The sequence below is a fragment of the Lissotriton vulgaris genome, chromosome 5 (assembly GCF_964263255.1).
Source record: "Lissotriton vulgaris chromosome 5, aLisVul1.2, whole genome shotgun sequence".
In the NCBI taxonomy this organism is placed as follows: domain Eukaryota; kingdom Metazoa; phylum Chordata; class Amphibia; order Caudata; family Salamandridae; genus Lissotriton; species Lissotriton vulgaris.
The window spans coordinates 574765565-574780423 of NC_141693.1; positions in this window are offsets into that span (position 1 = coordinate 574765565).

Consider the following 14859-nt stretch of genomic DNA (forward strand, 5'->3'; position numbering starts at 1 on the left):
GGGGCAAACGGGGGGGGGGCTTCTTTGCGAGTTCACATGCCTCTTGTGTGTATAAAAGGTCAGGCACCGATCAGAGCAGCAGAAGGGTAGAAAGAAGCTACTGGTTACAGGAACTGCACGGGGATTGCACTCATGAAAGTCAAGGATGCAAAGGCCTCCATCAAGCATCATAACTAATTTTCGACTGTACATATGGGGAGAAAGCACACCTGCCCAGCCTCGACAAAGCGCACAATTTTTTGGGGCTGATTAACTTTGCCATTGCGCCGAAGGGCGCCGGGGTCCCTCGAGTGAGCTGCCCATCATAGTGGGTAAAGTGCGGGAAGACAGTGCACACTGCTAGTGTGTGTGGGGGGGCAAACGGGAGGGGCTTCTTTGCGAGTTCACATGCCTCTTATGTGTATGAAAGGTCAGGCACTGATCAGAGCAGCAGATGGGGAGAAAGAAGCTACTGGTCACAGGCACTGCACGGGGATTGCACTTGTGAAAGTCAAGGATGCAAAGGCCTCCATCAAGCATCATGGCTCAACAAAGAAAAAACATAATTTATATAAAAATATACACTTTTATTTTCCATAAAAAACATAAATCAGTATACAATTTCATTAAAACCCTACACACTACATGTTAAAACCACCTAGTATGGAATAGAAATATGGGACAAGACAATGCACTTTGTCTTAATGTTGTTAATTTGGACACTTTGTTGACAACATTGGGAAGATTTCCCTTCCTTATACCCAACTATTTGCTGACAACTCCAAATTTAACCCTTCTTTAATGCATCGACGCGTTTCGGAAGCCTTTGAGGATTATGGCCTCCTTCCTCAGGACAGTGTCTATAACTTTCTCCACAATCAATGTTTCACCTAATGCACATAAAACATTGCTTTTAGCAAACATTCAGTTATTGAGCCATTACATGATGTTTAGACAGTAATAGACAAAAAACAATCTCTTTCCTGTACCCTATTCTTTAAGCTGTTTACATAATTAATGTGTTTCACCAGTTCACAATATCACAATTCCACTGATGTTTTTTCATATTGGTTAAAACGTTTCCCCAACATGGCAATGATCTTTACATATTGTTTAGACAGTGATAAACAGTAAAGAACAATCTGTGTAGGGTTTTAATACAATTGTATACTGATTTATGTTTTTTATGGAAAATAAAAGTGTATATTTTTATATAAATTATGTTTTTTCTTTGCTGAGTATTTCCCAAACAACAAGTTGATAGCTTGTAATTGAGTGAGAGATCTTGACTGAGTGAGGTGATTGTTTGAACTTGAGACCATATGACCTCCCAAAAGGAAAATTTTTTTTTTACTTGACAGTATATTGGAGCTCTATTTCCCTTTGGGTTAGATTGAGCCCCTCTCTTTGGTTTAAGGGTGATTAACTTTGCCATAGCGCCGAAGGGTGCGGGGGTCCCTCGAGTAAGCTGTCCATCATAGTGGGTAAAGGGCGGGAAGACGGTGCACACCGCTAGTGTGTGTGGGGGGGGGCTTCTTTGCGAGTTCACATGCCTCTTGTGTGTATAAAAGGTCAGGCACCGATCAGAGCAGCAGATGGGGAGAAAGAAGCTACTGGTTACAGGAACTGCACGGGGATTGCACTCTTGAAAGTCAAGTATGCAAAGGCCTCCATCAAGCATCATAGCTAATTTTCGACTGTAGATATGGGGAGAAAGCACACCGTATGTATTTTTTGTTTGCATGGTGTTTGGTACGATTTGTACGTTGATATGCTTTGGTTTTGGATCGTACTTCATCGTACGTACGGGGACATTGTAGGTGTACGAATTGTATGGGAAAAATGCTCCATACAGTGAATCATGGGGGATTTTACCGAATCGGAATCGACCCCAAGATGTATCTGTAACAGCCTAAGATATATAAGGATAACCTTGCTAAAACCAACATTCAGACAGCATGGAGTTAGGTCCTGAGGGAAAGCGGTATTGATGTGTTTTAATCCAGAGATAACAGAGATAAACTGCCGGCTAACCAAATTTCTTGATATAAATGCAAAAAAGATTGAAAAACTTGCCCGTATTGGCTAGGAACTAACTTGTATCAGAAAAGCCACTGTTTGGAATAATATCAACAAACTTAAAAGAGGATGGAGCAGAAGTTAATAATAACTTGAGTACTTATTTTAATGACTTTTTACTCTTACTTATTTATTACTGTAAAAAAGTCCTTTTAATAGTGTTTTTTATTGTATAAGAGCTAGATATTTTAATTAAAATGTATTAATGTATGCAATGGTTTTAATTAATCATGCATAATAATAAATGTACTTACTTTACTTACTTACAGTGACACTAGTGTTTATTCTAAGTTGAAGTCCTCTGACCTCCCTAAGTCTGGTCTATGAATGGTCATCTGGCCCCACTACATTGTCCAGTTCATGCAATCTGGTGTCTAAGTGGAGTAGGGAAATAGCTCCTTCTTCACTCCCACAGGCTGTCCCATACAGTACTTCCTCACCACAGCTTTGAGTACTTCCCATTCATCCAATATGGAAGATGTAGAGCCCTGACTGTACATAAAATAATCCGTAATAGCGGTAGCCAAAGTCTCTCTAAAACATGTATCCTCTAAAGACTGAGGGTTAAGCCTCCTTGTGGGGATCACTCAGAGTTCCCCGACTGATCTAAATTTCACGAGGAGGGGGCTGTGGTCAGACACTGTGCTTCCCAAATATTCAGTGTGTGTAACCCATTGATTCAGCCTGGCGGAGCACAGGAACATATCTAATCTAGTATGTAAGTGATATATATGTAAGTGGTATAAGTAATCCTTTTCTATCCCATGTTGTATTCTCCAAATATCAGCTGCCACCCAGTGGTCCATCCAGTCTCGAAGCCCTCCGAGGTCTTATGGGCAGGAGCCCCTGATATGTGGATAGTGCGGTCTAACATCACACACGCTACGAAGTTAAAGTACCCTCCCATCAATAAATTGTGTGGCCAAAAGGGCCAGCTGGTTTGAGAGCATTCGTAGGATCGTCACATTATCCTGATAAGGGGTGAACCCGCAGACCAAATGTGATATCTTGTCTGATAATCTACCCTGCACCAGTCCAGCACATAGCAGTCCTACTTGTCGATCACAGAGTTTGTTTGCATTATGGGTGTTCCCAATCTAATCTAGATAAGTGCCACCCTGGTGAATACAGAGTATGAGGTTACAAAAATCTCTCCAAGCCATCTACGCCTTAGGCATTTTACCTCACCGCCCGTGAGATGGATTTCATGTAGCATGGTTATATGAACTCCTGCCTTTTCAGGTAATTATAAATTGCTTGGAAGCAGAACCCATCCCCCTAATGTCCAAAGCAATGAATACCACTGTAAATTTGAGGTCCGTCATCTATAAAAGCTGGACGCGCTAAAACCACCTCCTCCCATCTGTACCCCATCCACCCCCTCTTCCATAAAAGGTAGGCATGGCTACCCCAAAACATAAGTAAGCAACCCACAATTACAAAGTCCCACACCCATGAGCAGTCCATCAATGGCCGACCACCTATCCTGAAAGAAAATAACATTGTTATTAGTGCCGTCACCAGAATTTCTGGCAAGTGCAAGACTGAGTGAGGGTGGCTGTGAAGAACCAAGCGACATAAACACATCTGCCCAGTTGCAAGTGGGAGCCCAGGCGTAGAGGCTGGCCATGGCATATCTCAAGCAGGATCACATTTCATGGTACCAGGGTACAGCATAGCCACTTGTTGGGGTGACAGCACAGTCCTTCAGATAGCACATCAAAGACCCCCAGTGTCCCAAGAGGCAAATACAGACTTTGATCAAGGGCTAAGGGACACTAGACAAGTCTTCCACACAAGCGTCGGCAGACCAAGTCCTCTACTGATTGAGGAGTAACCTATGACAGAACACCAGTATCTGGTACAGAGTTGTGTTCAGACTGTGTCTCAGATTCCTCTTTTAGTGTGTGAGCCATGATAAGTAGGGCAGCTGCCCGCTCTTGTTCTGCCTGTGAAGTGACAACTTTTTCAGCTATCCACCACGGGAGGTTCCCCTTGCTCACTTTCATTTTTTGTATCTAGTTGTACATGCCCTCTTCTTGGGCTTAGGCAGGGTCGTCACTGCTGTGTATGTTTCCAAAAACGCCCATGCAGCATCTGAATCTTCATAAAAGTATGTCTTACCATCTAGCACAATTAGTATCCTGGTAAGGAACATTAACAAGTATTGTAGCCCGGCTACTCAGAGTGCCTTTTTCATCTCTAAGAAGGAGGCATCTTGTGTTTGGACCAGTGCTCTGAAGTCTGGGAATATGGACACCTTGGCATTTTTTTATGTTAAAGGAGCCTTTGGCCCTGGCTCTCTGCAGAATAATGTCCCTCTCCCTATAGTGGAACAGGATCACAGACAGAATAACGAGGAGCAAAATATTGACCTGCCAAAATATTGAGGCGAAAATATTGAATACCACAACATCGAATTCCTGTCTACAAAGAGATAAGTTTAAAAAAATCGAATCCAAAATATTGTTGTAAAAAATATAGTTAGTCAAAATATCGAATTTTTAAAATTTCGTAAAAAAATGTAAAATTAATGAAATAAAAAATATAATTAATTAAAACATACTTAAAAATACTTAAATAACCTTAAAATGAATAAATAATTAATTATTGTAGGTAAAAAAAATAAACCTACATTTTTATTTTTTAATACATATATATTAACGTAATATTAATAAAAAAATATTAAATATTTTTAGTGTAGGATAGCAGGAGGGTAAAATTTACTATTACCACTCCCGTGAGTGCAAAAATAGTGTAAGCATTGGATAGCGAGAGGGTGAAAATTACTATTCCCACTCTAGTGAGTGCAACAGTAGGGAAAGAGTTGGATAGCATAGGGGTAAACATTACTATTCCCACTCTAGTGAATGCAACAGTAGGGAAAGCGCTGGATAGCGTAGGGGTAACAATTACAATTCCCACTCCAGAGAGTGCAACAGTAGGGAAAGCATTGAATAGCGGGAGGGTAAAAATTACTATTCCCACTCCAGTGAGTGCACCAGTAGGGAAAGCGTTGGATAGTGTAGGGGTAAAAATTACAATTCCCACCCCAGAGAGTACAACAGTTGGGAAAGCATTGGATAGCGGGAGGGTAAAAATTACTGTTCCCACTCCAAAGAGTGCAACAGTAGGGAAAGCCTTGGATTGCGTAGGGGTAAAAGTTACAATTTCCTCTCCGGAGAGTGCAACAATAGGGAAAGCATTGGATAGCGGGAGGCCAAAAAGTACTGTTCCCACTCCAGGGAATGCAACAGTAGGAAAAGTGTTGGATAGCTTAGGGTAAAAATGACTATTCCCACTCCAGTGAGTGCAACAGTAGGGAAAGCAATGATTTAATATTTTAATAAAAATAAATAAATTACCAATACCAATGAAAAATAATTAAGATTAATTACCAATTACATAATATGGAATAATTAATCAAAGATAAATACAAATATGTATTATTTATTGAAAATTAATTACCTATCCATAATTAATTAACAACTAGTTAATTTTGAATTCCAAAAAGTAATAAATAAATATCAATTAATAATCAATTAACAGTAAATTAATTATCAATACACAAAAATAATTTAAATAAATAATTAATTACATTAACTTACTTCCCACCCTATTTCCCTATAAACCCACAACCCGCTACAAATATTAAATTAATACAATTAACATAATTATCAATTAATAAAAATGAATAAAAATAATTACCAATTAATAATTAATTAACAATAACTTAATTATCAATACCAATAAATAAAAATACATATTTACTGAATTACAATTAAATTACTTCCCACACTACTCCCCTATAAACCCACAACCCTCTACATAACTAAAACGCTAAATTTAATTACAAATAATTATTAATTCCTAAAAATAAATAATTAATTTACTATAATTAATTTATTTCCCACACTATTCCGCTATAAACCCACAACCCGCTATGGAATTAAATTACGCAACAATTAAATAACATAAAATTCTTTACTTTAAAAAAATTAAACATACATTACAAAAATTATATACACTTTTAACACATATACTAACATACAAAACACTTATAAAATGTTGATATTATTAAAAATTCGATATATTTTAATGCCTATATTATATACTTTGATATTTTGACAGTCAATATTACTTACCTGCATTTCGATATTATTAACAACTATATTATGTCCATTCGATATTATGTCCATTCTGTATTTTGGATTCAATATCATGTCCATTCGATATTTTTTTTCCAATATTGGAACACTCTGGCCACCACTGGGTGGGGCAGGATGTCCTGGAGCCAACGGTCATGCCAGCACACTATGCACCCTTTCCAAGGCAAAGAAGGGTGTCAGTTGAGTTGGGGCCACCTCTGTCCGAAGCCAGCCCTCCAGATACGACACAATGCCAGAACCTTCCAACCCCTCAGGGGGGACCCACCAACCTAATATTATTGGACCAGTTATGGCCCTTGTTATCTTCTGCGTGCCATTCGCGGAGGTGTATTCTATTCAAGATGTCCTCCGGGGCCTACTAGTCTGGCTGTAACTCACTCAAGGAGGTTTCATCAATGTCCACTCAATCTGCTAGTTTTGTTGCGTGCTTATGTAGGTTCCTGATCGATACTGTGACCTTATGCCCCTATTCGGCTATAAATCCATTTATTCCCTATATTGGCATAACCGTTCAAGTGCGATTTTCTGAAAAGTCATCTCTGGCCTCACACGAACAGAGCCACATTCCAGCATGACTCTCTGCTACTTCCTTTGCGACCAATTAGTGCAATGACAGTGCAGCAGTCACCATCTGATATTCCTAGATAACACTCCGAGTTCTTCAACACGATAAAAACTTAGCAAACCTGGAAATCCCCGCTTGCTATGTTTTGATTAGTAATGGAACTCTAATGAGCAACTGATAACTGTCACTTCCTAGTGACATCTTTAATTGACGTCTTATGTCCAGCAAACTTGCGTCAAACCCGGCACCTGTCAGGTATAAATATTACCAACGTTGCCTTAAGCAATGTGAGATACGAGCTGCGAGTTCGTTGCCTGTTGCTGATGCCAGCTGCCTGCATGACCCTGTGTTGGTAAATCTAGCACTCTGTCGCTGCAGCCTGCTATCCTGTGGTGGTGAAGCTGCTGATTACCATTATCGCCGCTACAGCGCGAACTATGGTGCAGTACGCTTGAGGAGCCGAGCAGCCGTCCTCTGCGAAGACATCCAGCCGATTCCAGCTGCCCGCGGACGCTGTCACCCCTCCTTCCTCGACGCGCTGAGAGAAGCCGCTGCATTTCTCGTGCAGAGAAATCCAGTCCCGGCGCTTCCGGTTTACCCTCGCGGGTGACTGGGATATCGAGAGAGACCCCTGAAGGAGATACCAATCCTCCATCATTCTATTCAGAGGTATGGTGTTGACTAAACCCTTAGACGAGAATTCTTGAAACAAACCTTGGCAAAACCAACTTAACTTAAGCTACTTACTTGCTCCCCTTTCACGTGTTAGGCTTAGGTCAGGCACACTGGGGTAGGCGTAGTTAGAAGCACCAGTTGAGTATGTTAGCCTAATGTATATATGACTGTATATATGTTTTATTACTTTTAAACCATTGTATGGCTAAGAAACCATATCAATGCTTTTACAGTTCTATTTCGCAATACTTATCTTACTGTACGTACTTTTTATAATAACAATTATTGCAATTGTGGCAATACATTTCTCTTGTACGAGAAGAAAGACTGTTCAATAAATGTTAACCTTTATTGATACACGCCCGTCTCTCTATTCTCTACATCTCGTGAAAGTAAACTGCACTAGACTGACTGAGTGAAATTTATGTCTATTGTTTCACACGACCCTAGAGATCGACTCTTGATCTGAGGAGCAAAGTTGTCATGTTGCACGGTTGTTGGAAAACTGAATCCCTTCTTGTCTGTGCCAAGGAAGCTGATCACTTCCTATGCAGAGAAGAAAGTTTCCAGTGACCTCTGAGCTAGTTGGTAACACAACCCAATTAAGTTTAGCATAGTCAGTGGAGGCCTGGAATATCTGCAGTTCCACGTCGATACTACTGTTTATGTTATTCCAATGCGCAGGGCCTAGTGGGAAACTAGGAACTACACTACATGGCGCCCTAACGTTTGGTAAGGCGATAAACTAACGCAAGACTTTTAGAGTAACTCAGTCGTGCATATTTCACACCCCTTTCTCCCGTAAATACTCCAATAGACGTCTGGAGTGGGTGAAAGGTTAAAATCCGCCCGAACTCAGTAGGAAGAGATTCCTATGTAAAGCTCTGGTTTATTCAACGTTGAAGGATACAGTGTTCCAAAATATTGTGCACCTAATCTTTGTCTCCTTGGAGACCTACTCTGCAAAACCTGCATTTATACAATGTCAGTAGAAAATAACGGAACCACTGGGGGCGCAGTAGATGCGACTCAGCAAGGTCCCGAATACACAGACCCGGATGCTATTATCATCCCGGTCCACTTAAGAAGATCTATAACGTTAAAACTTATAGAGAACGGACTGACACTTCAAGGTGGTACAGTAATTTTCGTGATAGAGGCTCACGAGTATAGGCAGACAGAGGTATTCTATTCATGGATAAACTTTCCAGCGGTAAACGCTATAACAAAAGAGTTTCACTATTACAAAATAGAGAAAACTCCGGAAGAGTACGCTCCTTTCGAGGAGATTGAAATTCCACTTAAATTTCAAGAGCACCTGCTCTGGTTTAATGGCGCCCTAAAACATACTGATCACATAACTAGGCTCGGTCCACTAGGTAGACCAGGAGCCACGTGGCCGGTTCTAGCCAGCTACACACCACATCCTGACATTGTAAAAATGTCTAGAGAAGAGCTGTTAGTACAGCTAAAAACACTAATAAAAATACATAGGCAATTAGTCCAATATGTAATGCGGACTGCAACAGTCCAGCCAGCTGTTAATGTACCACAGCTGACCCCTCATCAGGGGAACACAAATAAAATTACACCACAGAACATACAGTCATGTCTTGGTAAAACACCCGTAAAACGGGAACAAATTCCTTTCTGGTTATCACAGAAAATCACTCAAATAGAGGCAGTATTTCCTGATACTACCCCTATTGAGAAACACAGAATCTTGACCATCTGCCTTCCTATGGGAATCGCACCACACGTGGAGGACTGTGACACTTGGGGTACAGTCTTTGCTTCCATTTACACAAAAACACACGGTGTTCCGTCTATGGCGGTAATACCAGAAGTGCTAAAACAGATTCAAAATGAATTCGGTCCAGAGCCCGCTTTAAATCTAGGTATGAAATTACTGAAAGACTTCAAGCAGGTCACGGCTATATTATTAGCCAACATTAAAGGAGAAGCAGCATCTGTGGCGATCCGCCAGAAGTTGAAGGAAACAGATATAAAAGATCCTGTTGAGCTTGCCAAAATCATAGAAAAATGCTATGAAGAATTAGGTAGAGACAGCTTGGGTAGAAAACCGGTAAAGCCCCAACTGCTCGAAAATCCTGAAAAATTATTTATTAAAAATAATTCAAATACTCCTAAAAAGAGCTGGGATGGAAATAAACAATCCACTCCCAAGGAAAAAGTTTTCCAGTCCAGAGGAAGGTCTCCTCGACGGAGGGAAAGAACTCCGACTCGAGAACGCCAGTCTCCCCAGAGGGAGCCCTCAGAGAAAAGATATAACCTTAGAAATAGGGATAATCTGAAAAAACCTGATAGATATCAAAGTATTGATACACGTCCCTCTCGATCTTTTCCACAGAATTCAGAATGAAGAGGACGGTCAGACCAAGGAGAGCACACCAAGTCCAAAGACAAGGAACCTGCTCAAAATAAGAAATCTCAATTTCAGAAAAAGAAGGTAGCCAGTATTAGAGTAATCAACCATGCCGAGAATACTGAGGACACCGTTGAAAAACGGGGAGTGGGCATTGACAATGTTGGACAGTGCAGCAGAAATCAGTATAGCGCGCAAGATCTTGATGAGTCATCTGGAGACAGTGGACACGAATGAATACATTCAGGTTGAAACTGCCGACACCAGACTTAGCGAGCCCCATAAAATATACGAAATAACATTGCGTATAGAGGGTGATAAGACTAGGAAAATTAAGGGTCTATTTTGGGATAAGCTCTCAAAAGGCTATGATATTCTGTTAGCTGAAAAAGATTGGCCCCCAGAGTTTGTCAGGGAGTGCCCTCGTGGCGAAGAAGTGATTATGCCTGCCTTCTCGAATCACATTCCGATTCACAAAAAATATACATATGCAAGGAAATGGGCAGTAGCCCAGGCACCTGCATTATATAAAAATCATGTAGGATGGGATGAGGATTCACCTCCTCACAAAATCCAACTAAAAAGTGAACCAACTGCCCAACGGCAGTATCCCATAAAGCAAGAAGCTAAAAAACAAGTCAGGGAGATCTTAGATCAACTTGAGTACCAGGGGGTGATTGAAACATGCACCTCTCAAATGAACAATCCTTTGTTTCCTGTCTCCAAGCCAGACAATTCATATCGTCTAGTTTTGGACTACAGACATCTTAATACATGTTGCAAAACTTTTGCAGTACAAAACTCGCATAGTGCAGCCCTAATGAATAACATAGTTAGGAAAAAATATAAAACTACATTAGACATTTCTAATGGTTTCTTTTGTCAAAACATTGCACCAGAAAGCAGATATTTGACCGCTTTCTCTGCATTTGGGTCGCAGAAAAAATTCTGTCGACTCCCACAGGGGTTCAAGAACAGCCCAGGACTATTCTCAGCTAGGGTAACAGAGTTACTACAAATCTATGATGATGAAGCATTGTCTTACGTAGATGATATTTATCTCACAGACGACGACTTGGATACTCACTTGAAAAGAGTGAACACCATTATACTTGGGTTCGCAGCAGAGGGTTACAAATTCAACTTTAAAAAGTCCCGAATTGCCCATCTGACAGTACTATTTTTAGGGTACGAATTATCAAGTGAAGGGAAAAGCCTAGCGGACAACTTCTTAGAGAAGTGCGCTGTACTCCAAGCTCCAAAAACGCTGAAGAATTTACAATCCATTCTAGGTTTTCTGAATTTCGGAAGAACTTACATTATAAATTACGCAGAGAGGGTTAAACCTCTCTACAAACTAATTAAACCTGATTTTAAACAAATCAATTGGACTCAAAAACACACTGAAATTTTGAGATCACTGCAAACAGACATGTTAGCAAAAACAAAATTAGATACACGTGACAACACGATCGATCTTGTAATCCGAGTCATCCCAGGAAGATGCGGATTCACGTACCTAACCTCTAATGAGGGAGAAAAGGTACCAATTTCAATTAAATCTCACTTGTACACACAAGCAGAAAAAGCATTCAGTCACACAGAAAGAACTGTGAAAGCAGTGCAAATCGCATTAGCAAATGAACGAGAACTAGCACACGGCAAACGGATTAATATCCTTACAGCGGAATCCGCCTTCGAGGCGCTATTCAGCCCAGTAAACCTGCCTACAGTGTCACTGGATCCGAAATGGATACAGTGCATAGATTCTCTAGGAGCGGAAGACGTGAAATACTATTTCGCACCGCAATTTGAAGAACTGAATGATTTAGAATATGAAGAAGAATATCCTCTGCCAATCGAAATTCTGCCTCTCCCACAATACGCCTGTATAATCTATACAGATAGCTTTGTACAGCATTACAACGTAGAGAGAAAATCCTACAATACAGCATGTGCGATCATTAAAGGTCGTTGGCTGTGCGGTAAATTCAGACCGAAAGTAACAAAAACTGAATCTGTAAGAAACTGTTCGGTACAGAGAACTGAAATCAGATCTTTAAAGATGGCGCTTGAAAATGCAGAACGTGAATTCCCGACACTTATAGTGTGCGATTCTCATTTTTGCGTCAACTCTTACAACAATAAGCTGCAGAGTTGGATCGAAAACGACTACAAAGATGACACAGGTGCCACAATAAAGCATAAATTGCTCTGGAACGAGGTAGCTCTTTTAAGTAAAGAACTACAAAAGACTCACGTGATTCACGCACAGAGTCTTCAACGTGATGGCGTTCACGTTGCAGGGAATTCATTGGCTAATACAGCCACAGCGGAAGCAACTAAACCGGCTTCCGTAGCCACAAAAAAGCGTACAGATAAATACATTGACGGGGAAACCATGCTGGCAGTAAAAATGACCGTAAAAGGCGACTGTGCAGCACTACCCGTAAATTATCCACTCAATTATGCATACGTAATCGATGCAAACTCCGTTCCTTTTGCTCGAATCCCTGGAGTGGGGGACAGAGTAATTCCAAACAGGAGCAGGAGGGGCTTCCTCCTACTGGAAGCACACATGGGATTGGGTCTGATTCACCAAACAATCAAAGCCTCTCTGAAAGAATTACAATCAGAGTACTGGTGGCCAGGAATGAGTATAGATATTCAATGTTTTGCTCAAAATTGTGAAAACTGCAACAGAGATCACAGTGATGAACCGGCAAGTATAGTTTCAGAAATCCTGATAGACTGCATAACGCGGTCTATCTGCGCAATCAAAGAAGAGAAGCGCGTCCCAGTGTACACCATTAAGACGAAAAGCACTTAAAAAATGAGGCCCTCAGCGCTCGGCTGACGCTAGAACGGTTATAAAAGATTTGCGAGTCAATATCGGCACATCGCAATTACCACGTTCCATTCTGACCAGGGTCCTGCTTTCAGCTCTCGAGCTTATAGGGAGGCCATGGCTAGCATGGGAATTGGGTTGCGGTATTCTTGTCCGTCGCACCCCGAAGGGAACAGTGTGGTAGAAAGAAAAAACCGTGACATAAAGCAATCTATAACAGCGAAGGTATTAGGTTCAGGCGCTGGGTGGGTCAAACATTTAATAAGTGTCCAGACTAGTCTTAACAACATGCCAAGAAATTCTCTAAAAGGTTTCAGCCCATACGAACTATTGTTCGGAATTAGAATGAACGTTCAGGACCTCGATAGTCAGATGTCAGTGGTACAAGAAGAAACGAAGCACTTTGATGTAAAAGACCGTTTGGCTGTTTTACAGGAACTGAATGAAACAAGAAAATCATTAAGCAACATAAAGTTAAAGCAACAGCCAAGTACCACTGACGAGGCACCACCCGCAACAGCCCCAGCAAGGCCTGTCTGGATTCCAAAGATTGGGGATCTAGTCAGAGAAAAGATCGCGGTTAAGAAGGAATTTGGGCCTTCTTACAGAAAAGCAGTACCTGTCTTAGCAGTCACAAGATCAGTTGTGCTACCGCCCCTTGCTGGTAAAAAGGAGAACAGAGTCGTGTCCATCGATCTGGTAAAACCACAAGCATGTGGCCTATAATCAACAGTAGGCCCAGTGGACTCCCAAGAAACAACAGAATACCCAAACTTGCAACAATCCAAGAGGTTCAAACTGAAAGACTCATCACACTCGATCAGCCTGCAGTGCGCAATGAAGGACTATGCAATAATGCCATGGAACTCGTGCCTCTTGAAACACAGATTGAAACAGTTCGTCAAGAAACAACACCAGTCTACACTAATGTGGCATCAGAAAGTGCTACCGAGAGACAGATTGAAAGAACAATCCCATCAATTGACAGAACTGCCTCTGGTTATTTCATCAACTTCGACAACTTCTCTGAAGATTTAAACGACCCCGAAGTGATGCCAGAAACAAAAAAGTATTCTAAAGAAAATACAACAGGACTCCTTCAACAAATCAAAGAACTATATCTGGATTCACCGTTGATTGAGCATTGGATTATCACAGGGGTATTCATACTCCTACTCTGCCTAATTTTAGTTTTAATTTTAGGGAAGTTCATTACAATTGAATGGACACAGCATGTCAGAACATCAACTTAGTCCTGAAACCACACAGATCATCCCACGTGAAGAAAAGAGAACTGTCAACAGTAAATGTCACAGCAATTCCAATACCTGGTGGGGTAGTATGGGAGAAAACAGACTATGAGATCTATGGTCCGGTCGAAATCCTGAAGTATCCTCATCAACTAAAGGTTTCCTTAAGTGACTTTGTGACACCAAGTACATTCTCTGATGATTGGGACTTTAACAGTATTAATGACATGATGTCTGATTTAGTAATGTCAGCTAGATTCACAGATCATGATTATTTACAAGGTTCATCTAGTTATGAGCAGTTATTCTGTTACACCCACTATGGGGATCATTACTTGCATAAATCTGCACAGCCTAGAAATGTTTTTATGTATAATCAATGGGAACATTGTTCTACACCACCTAAAAGCAGTTCTAAAGCATTTTTGAGAAATTCAAATACTTCTCAGGGTTTAACACCAGTGATGCAGAAACGTTTTATTACAAACTGTTAGATAAAACAGGAATGAAAACAATGCTGACAAATTCTAAATTGATATATTCAGAAGCATTTTATGACAAAATGATGACATTTGGTTTTGATTATTGGAAAAATAATATTGAAACGAAAACAATTTGGGGTACAAAAGATTGGCAGGTGCAAGGCATAGAAGCACTATTTAGAACCTGCATGATACCAGAACAAATGTTATTTTTAAATGAGACAATACACCAAACATCTTGTCTTGGCCTAGCTAAGATCAAAGACCTTAAAACACCGTCTATACCAAAGCCAATACCTGAGAATACAACCGCTGATATTGAGTTAGACGTGTCACAAATTTTACATTTCAACAGAACACATCCTGATTGGAAAAAGTGGTTAATCTGGCCTACAGACACAAATAGCTGTCAAGATAGATTCCTGA